This window comes from Pongo pygmaeus, chromosome 5, assembly GCF_028885625.2.
Source record: "Pongo pygmaeus isolate AG05252 chromosome 5, NHGRI_mPonPyg2-v2.0_pri, whole genome shotgun sequence".
In the NCBI taxonomy this organism is placed as follows: Eukaryota; Metazoa; Chordata; class Mammalia; order Primates; family Hominidae; genus Pongo; species Pongo pygmaeus.
In genome coordinates this window covers 15,144,678-15,153,533 of record NC_072378.2, presented here as the reverse complement: position 1 = coordinate 15,153,533, position 8,856 = coordinate 15,144,678, and positions in this window count along the sequence as shown.

The following is an 8,856-nucleotide window of genomic DNA, read 5'->3' as shown; positions in this document are numbered from 1 at the left end:
GTTTTGCTCTTGTTGCCAAGGCTGGAGTGCAGTGGCAGGATCTCACTCACTGCAACTTCTGCCTCCTGGGTTCTAGTGATTCTCCTGCCTCAGCCTCCTGAGTAGCTGGGACTACAGGCATGCGCCACCACGCCCAGCTAGTTTTCGTATTTTTAGTAGAGATGGGGTTTTGCCATGTTGGCCAGGCTGGTCTCGAACTCCTGACCTCTGGTGATCCGCCCACCTAGGCCTCCCAAAGTGCTAGGATTACAGGCATGAGCCACTGCGCCTAGCCTGATACAGAGCTTCTTACCTTCAATTGTTATTTCCTATTGAAACTGAACACTTAGACTAGATTCATCTTCCTTAAGTGTCATCATTTATCTCTTTTTGCTGAGTATATTCTAAGTTCAATGTGAGCTGAAAATAGCTCAGATCATTTATAAGAACCAATTGTTAAATTTTCAGAAATGTTGTGAGCTGGTTGACGTCACACTGGTAATTTGAAATTGGCTGCAATGGGAGTATTTATACCACACAAACTGGCAAATGCAACAAATCACGGCTTTCTTTTACTTCTTCAGAAAGCATATTGTTAAACAGTCTCAGCCTGTGTTGCATACTGCAGTGTAAAAGAACCTATGACTGTCTTCTGTAAATGCAGAAAGTATTCAGTTTGGTCTTGGAGCTCCTCTGTTACTTGGACTCTTGTATCGAAAATTTTCTTCTATACCATCTTGAATGATTAGACTGCCCTCACTATCCCGTATTCCAACAACTTGTCATATTATATTTATTCTAAGCTTCCTTTTTTTTTTGAGAGGGAGTCTTGCTCTGTCACCAGGCTGGAGTGCAGTGGCGCCATCTTGGCTCACTGCAACCTCCGCCTCCCGGGTTCAAGTGATTCTCTTGCCTCAGCCTCCCAAATAGCTCAGACTACAGATGCGTGCCACCATGTCCAGCTAATTTATTGTATTTTTAGTAGAGATGGGGTTTCACCATATTAACCAGGATGGTTTTGAACTCCTGACTTCGAGTGATCTGCCAGCCTTGGCCTCCCAAAGTGCTTAGATTATAGGAGTGAGCCACTGCATTCAGCCAAGAGCAGGTATTCAGCCTGGCACAGTGGCTCACGCCTGTAATCCCAGCATTTTGGGAGGTTGAGGCAGGTGGATCACCTGAGGTCAGGAGTTGAAGACCAGCCTGGCCAACATGGTGAAACCCCATCTCTACTAAAAATACAAAAATTAGCTGGGTGTGGTGGTGCATGCCTGTAATCCCAGCTACTCAGGAGGCTGAGGCAAGAGAATTGCTTGAACCGAGACCTGGGAGGCAGAGGTTGCAGTGAGCCGAGATTGTGCCACTGCACTCCAGCCTGGGCTACAGAGGGAGACTCAGTCTTATAAAAAAAAAAAAAAAAAAAAAAAAAAAAAAAAGGCCAGGTGCTGTTGCTCACACCTGTAATCCCAGCACTTTGGGAGGCCGAGATGGGTGGATCATGACATCAGGAGTTCAAGACCAGCCTGGCCAAGAAGGTAAAACCCTGTCCCTACTAAAAATACAAAAATTAGCGGGGCATGGTGGTGGGTGCTTGTAATCCCAGCTACTGGGGAGGCTGTGGCAGAGAATTGCTTGAACCAACGAGGCGGAGTTTGCAGTGAGCAGAGATCGCACCATCTCAAAAAAAAAACAAAAAAACAAAAACAAAAACAAAAGGCCCGGTGCTGTTGCTCGCGCCTGTAATCTCAGCACTTTGGGAGGCCGAGACAGGTGGATCATGATGTCAAGAGTTCAAGACCAGCCTGGCCAAGATGGTAAAACCCCGTCCCTACTAAAAATACAAAAATTAGCTGGGCGTGGTGGTGGGCACTTGTAATCCCAGCTACTCGGGAGGCTGTGGCAGAGAATTGCTTGAACTCACGAGGCGGAGTTTGCAGTGAGCCGAGATCGTACCATCTCAAAAACAAAAAGAGCAGGTATTCAATTTTGAAAACGAGCTCATAGCATAGTGCTTGGCATATAACAATAATAACTAATTAACATTATTTGAGGACATACTATGTGCCTGGCTTTTTATTTTAATTAATCCTGACCATAAGCTTATGAGGTAGGTACTGCTGTTTCCATTTTACAAATGAGTTAAAGGAAGCACAGATGTTTCCTCTGCATAAACTTCTTTAATCTCTATCTCAATAAATATCACCATCATCTACCCAATTGCTCAAGACATTCACCTAGGAGTTATCCTTCATTCCTCCTTTTTCTCAGACCCCCAACAGCCAATCCAACATCAGGTCCTCTTGTCTGTACCAACAAGATATACCCTGGATCCCAATTTGTCGGCCTCTCTTCATGTCTATTGCTGTCATCCTTTTTTTTTTTTTTTTTTTTTTTTTTTTTTTTTTTTTTTTAAGACGGAGTCTCTTTCTGTCGCCCAAGCTGGAGTGCAGTGGCGCAATCTCGGCTCACTGCAACCTCTGCCTCCTGGGTTCAAGCAATCCTCTGCCTCAGCCTCCAGAGTGGCTGGGATTACTGGCGCCCACCACCGCGCCTAGCTAATTTTTTGTATTTTCAGTAGAGATGGGATTTCACTGTGTTATCCAGGATGGTCTTGATCTCCTGACCTCGTGATCCACCCACCTCAGCCTCCCAAAGTGCTGGGATTACAGGCGTGAGCCACCGGCCCAGCTAGTCATCCTATTTTAAGCCACCATTACCTTTCATCTAGATAACTGCTGGTTTTCTCCCCACTAGTCTACTCCTCAACCTATAGTCAGAGAGGTCTTTTAAAAATGTAGGACTGGGCATGGTGGCTCACAAACAAAAAAAAAAAACAGAAAGTAGAGGAAGAAAGAATGGCTACTCCATAGGCAGAGCATCCCTAAGGGATACTGGTTGCTTATTTTTATGAGTCTTTCTCAATTGTATGCTAAACAAGGGGTGAATTATTCATGAGTTTTCCAGGAAAGGGGTGGGCAATTCCTGTAGCTGCTGTGGGTTCCTCCCCTTTTTAGACCATATAGGGTAACTTTCTGACATTGTGTTTGTATTTCTGAACCTTCATGGCGCTGGTGGGAGTGTAGCAGTGAGGATGACCAGAGGCCATCTTGGTTTTGGTGGGTTTTGGCCGGCTTCTCTACTGCAACCTGTTTTTTTTGTTTGTTTCTTTTTTTGAGTCTCACTCTTATTCCCCAGGCTGGAGTGCAGTGGCGTGATCTTGGCTCACTGCAACCTCCACCTCCTGGCTTCAAGCGATTCTCCTGCCTCAGCCTCCCACGTAGCTGGGATTACAGGCGCCCGCCACTATGCCTGGCTAATTTTTGTATTTTTAGTAGAGACGGGGTTTTGCCATGTTGGCCAGGCTGGTTTTGAACTCCTGTCCTCAGGTGATCCGCCCGCCTCGGCCTCCCAAAGTGCTGGGATTACAGGCGTGAGCCACCGCACCTGGCCTACAACCTGTTTTATCAGCAAGGTCTTTATGACCTGTATCTTGTGTCCACCTCTTATCTCATCCTGTGACTTAGAATGCCTAACTGTCTGGGAATGCAGCCCAGTATGTTTCAGCCTTATTTTACCCAGCCCCTATTCAAGATGGAGTTGCTCTGGTTCCAATGTCCCTAACACTACCACTTCCTTCCTAGCTAATAAGGTCCAGTCACCCAAATCGCCTTGCTGCCTATAACAGGTCAACCTCCTGCATTTGCACCCCTCATTCCTCAGAATAGCTCTTCTGATTTTCCCACATCTGAGATATTCCTACAGGTCTTAGCGTGAATGTCATCTTCTCTGCAAGACCTTTTCTGACTTCTGTCCCAATTCTTATCACATTACTGTTCGTTTTCTTCATACCAGCCATATATTATTCATTTGCATACTGCTGGTGTCCTTCACCAGAATATAAATTCCCATGAGTGCAGAATCCTTGTTGTCATGTAGACTGCTGTAAACTCAGGGCCTAGAATAAGTGCATGGCACATTGCAGGCCAATTAAAAACTTTTGTAAGTTAGTAAATCAATGAGGGAAGTAAGTGATCCAAGACTCCTGTCTAGGCTTCATTGCTGAGCCCTTTGGTTAAGAAGCTTCTCTTTCCAGGCGGGTGCAGTGGCTCAGGCCTGTAGTCCCAGCACTTTGAGAGGCCAAGGTGGGTGGATCACCTGAGGTCAGGAGTTTGAGACTAGCCTGGCCAACGTGGTGAAACCCCGTCTCTACTAAAACTACAAAAGTTAAGTGGGCATAGTGGCATGCGCCTGTAGTCCCAGCCACTCGGGAGGCTGAAGTAGGGAAATCGCTTGAACCTGGGAGGTGGAAGTTGCAGTGAGCCGAGATCGCGCCACAGCACTCTAGCCTGGGTGACAGAGACTCCATCTCAAAAAAAATAAATAAATAAATAAAGGAAGTCCTCTTTCCTCTTTTGGAGGAGAAATGAATAGGGAGGTGAGGCAGTCTGTATTTCTATGACCATCCAAAGTTTCTAATGTTTCACACCCTTCCCTTTCAACTTAAGGGTAAAGGAAAGGTAAGAACTACTGAAGTGATATCCACCAACAGTAGAAACATTTCAGAGAAGCATACTCCATTGTATCGGTAGAAACAATTCTGAGAATTAAAAATATAGCATGGCTAAACCGGGCGTGGTGGCTCACGCCTGTAATCCCAGCACTTTGGGAGGCCAAGGTGGGCGGATCACCTGAGGTTGGGAGTTCGAGACCAACCTGACCAACATGGAGAAACCCTGTCTCCACTAAAAATACAAAAAATTAGCTGGGTGTGGTGGCGCATGCCTGTAATCCCAGCTACTCGGGAGGCTGAGGCAGGAGAATCACTAGAACCCAGGAAGCAGAGGTTGCGGTGAGCCGGGATCGGCCATTGCACTCCAGCCTGGGCAACAAGATATATATGTATATATACATATATCATGGCTAAAATAAAGTGCTTGAAGGTGAGGCTAGGAGGGAGATGGAGGATTTGACTCAGGAAGGTTTAAGATGAAAGGAATAGTTTAGGAATTAGATAACAGCCATTGTTATTCTCAAAGAAATCTGGATGCTCTGCCTGTGGGCAAAAGGGAGATAACCCACTAAAGAAGCCAAAGGGGAAGAAAGAGAAAAGAGAGAACAGGGATTTTCTCTCTTTTGGATAGTTTATTTTGTTCTGTTTATCATTACCCATGCTAGTCTTGGAGTCTTTCCCTTTCTATGGGTTACATTGTCAGGATATTTAGGAAAGATTTTTAAGAACTTCCTCATTCCAACCCCAACTCTTTGAATTTTTCCTTCAAATGCAAATAAAAGCACTTACCATTTGGATATACTGTAATTAAAAAGAGGAAAGGGCAGTTTCTTGAACCTAAAACAACTTCTTTTTTTTCTGTGTGTGGGCTCAGAGTCATTTAAAGGCTAAAAGAAGATCCGTTGAGAGCTGGGTGGGTAATGGAGGGTACTGATGATGCTGGTGGAGGGGATCCTGAATTCAGTCATAGAAAATAGCTGAAGCTGGATCAAATAATAAGACATCAAATCCCACTCGATTAGACATTAGGCAACTGTTTATGGTAAAATGTTAAGTACTTAATATTTTATTTCCAAGGCAGGTCGTCTTCCATCTTACCCCAAAGCTATTTGTTCTTAGAACAAATGTGCATATGCTTATTAGGTTTAACAATCCACTGCTCACAGTTAGTAAAGGGGTCAGGCTAAGCCTGACTCCCTTGAATGAATAAGCCTCATTTGCACTTGTGATGACAAAAACCTTAGTTCTCAAACCAAAAGGAGGAATGAGGGCCAGAGGGATAATAAGTGAAAAGGCTGACTCAGTCCTCTTTTTTTCCTTTTTTCTCTTTTTTTTTGAGACTGGTTCTTGTTCTGTAGCCCAGGCTGGCGTGCAGTGGCGAGGTCATAGCTCGCTGCAGCCTCAATCTCTCTGGCTCTAGTGATCCTCCCGCTTCAGCCTCCTGGGTAGGTGGAACAGTTGCTGGACGCCAAGAGTGGGTTCTTGGATCTCACGCAAGAAAGAACTCAGGGGAGTCCATAGAGGAAAGTGAAAGCAAGTTTATTAAGAAAGTAGAGGAATAAAAGAGTAGCTCCTCTGTAGACAGAGCAGCCCTGAGGGTTGACCATTTTTATGGTTATTTCTTGATTATATGCTAAACAACAGGTGGATTATTCTTGCTTTATTTATTATTTATTTATTTATTTATTTTTTCTTGAGACAGAGTCTCACTCTGTCACCCAGGCTGGAGTGCAGTGGCGCGATCTCGGCTCACTGCAAGCTCCGCCTCCCGGGTTTACGCCATTCTCCTGCCTCAGCCTCCCAAGTAGCTGAGACTACAGGCGCCCGCCACCACGCTTGGTCTCCCAAAGTGCTGGGATTACAGGTGTGAGCCACCGTGCCCGGCCACCTCCCCTATTTAGATCATAGGGTAACCTCCTGACATTGTCCATGGCATTTGTAAACTGTCATGGCGATGGTGGGAGTGTAGCAGTGGGGACGACCAGAGGTCATTCTCGTGGCCATCTTGGTTTTAGTGGGTTCTAGGAGGCTTCTTTACTGCAAACTATTTTATCAGCAAAGTTTTTATGACCTGTATCCTGTGTCGACCTATCTCATGTTGTAATAATGCTTTGACCTCCTAGGAATGCAGCCCAGCAGGTCTCAGCCTTATTTTACCCAGCCCCTACTCAAGATGGAGTTGCTCTGGTTCAAATGCCTCTGACAGAACTAAAGGCATGCACCACCATGCCCCACTAATTTTTGTGTATTTCATAGAGATGGGGTCTTACTACTTTGCCCAGGCTGGTCTTGAACTCCTGGCCTCAAGCAATCCTACTGCCTTGGCCTCCCAAAGTGCTGGGAATACAGGCATGAGCCACTGCACCTGACCTAAATTTTTTTTTTTTTCTCATGTGTTTTATTTTCCTGCAGTTCGGTGATTGTGGAATATTTCCCCTCATGTTTAGGAGTAATCCAGACAGTTCCAGAACGTGGCCTACCTTCTTTACCCACCTCTCTATAGATATGGCTTTTGTTAATTATCTGAGTGGATAAACTTCCTGAAAGTGAAATAACTTAGTGGAAAATTAGTGGACTTTTAGCAATTCTGCTGACTTTCATTTGCTCAGAGGGAATTTGATTCATTTTCCTAAATCAGTACTAACTTTGAATTCTTTCTCTTTTTTCTCTTAGGAATAAAAAAGTTGGTTTTTGTAGGCCAAGAGCTGAATCACTGGTTTAGTAGGAGTTGCACGACGCAGTTGACTAACTGGGCCTCATTTCCTCTGCTCTTCCAACCACATTGTGAGAGCTCTTCTGTGGGGGTACCAGGTGGAAATTCTGGGGTGAAGGATCTGTTCAAGCTGATGAAATGCTCCGTCATTGCTGTCATCATTGGCTAGGCTGAAGACACATCTGAAGGCATGACTGTAATTCCTCATCCTCTGGCTATTATTAATTATGATTCATTTCATGAAAGAGGGAATAAAAGCCTCTGCAGATCCAAAGCACATCTAAACTGGAAAGATTTCAGATTTGAGCATGTGAGGACTTTCCCTTATACAAGGGGAAATAAGTATGTTCTCTCAGGGGATGGCGTGAACCCGGGAGGCAGAGCTTGCAGTGAGCCGAGATGGCACCGCTGCACTCCAGCCTGGGCAACAGAACGAGACTCCATCTCAAAAAAAAAAAAAGTATGTTCTCTCAGGGGAAAGAGATCTGGCTTCAGCTAAGGAGAGATAGCCAGGTTGGCCTACTACATGGAGAAGGTCTTATTCATAATAATAAAAAAAAAAAATCCACTCGCCATGCACACTGTTTCATAGCTGTATTCCCAGCACTTTGGGAGGCTTAGGCAGGCGGATCACCTAAGGTCAGGAGTTCAAGACCAGCCTGACCAACATGGCGAAATGCCATCTCTACTAAAAATACAAAAATTAGACGGGTGTGGGCGTGGGCACCTGTAATTCCAACTACTCGAGAGGCTGAGGCAAGAGAATCACTTGAACCTGGGAGGCGGAGGTTGCAGTGAGCTGAGATTGTGCCACTGCACTCCAGCCTGGGAGACAGAGAAAGACTCTGGCTCAAAAATAAACAAATAAATAAATCCACTCTTTTCTGACTCTCTATTGACAATCTGGATTGATTTAATAGTCTACAGTGAAAATGAAGACAAACCTACCCTAACCTATCCTGCAATTATTTGGTGATTATTCACCCTTGCTAATGGATAACTTTCAGGACTGCATAGCTGGGAGGAGTCTTAGAGGACATGTCACCCATCTCCTCAGTTAAAAGAGAAGAGGCAGGCCGGGAGCGATGGCTCATGCCTGTAATCCCAGAACATTGGGAAGCCAAGGGGTGGGTGGATCACTTGAGGTCAGGAGTTCGTGACCAGCCTGACCAACATGGTGAAACCCCATTTCTACTAAAAATACAAATAAATTATCCAAACATGGTGGTGTGCGCCTGTAATTCCACCTACTCAGGAGGGTGAGGCAGGAGAATCGCTTGAGCCCAGGAGGCGGAGGTTGCACTGAGCCGAGATGGCACCACTGCACTCCAGCCTGGGCGACAGAGTGAGACTCCTCCATCTCAAAAAAAAAAAAAAAAAAAAAGAGAAGGGACAAAAACAAGGCTGATAAGGTTTACAGGGAACTGCTCAAGGACACTGCTACTTGCCTACTTGACCTCAAAATTGAGGCTAGAATTCAGAGCTTTTAGCTCTTAACCTTGTGTTCTGTTTACTGCAAGAGACTATGAGCTGGGTGTGGGCTCTGGAGAGTTCAAGCATCACCCTGGAGCTCAGTAAAGAGGTGTGCAACTTGGCACATGGTTAAGATGTTACATGAAGGCAGCCTTTTGGGAATCAGATGACATGGGTTCAA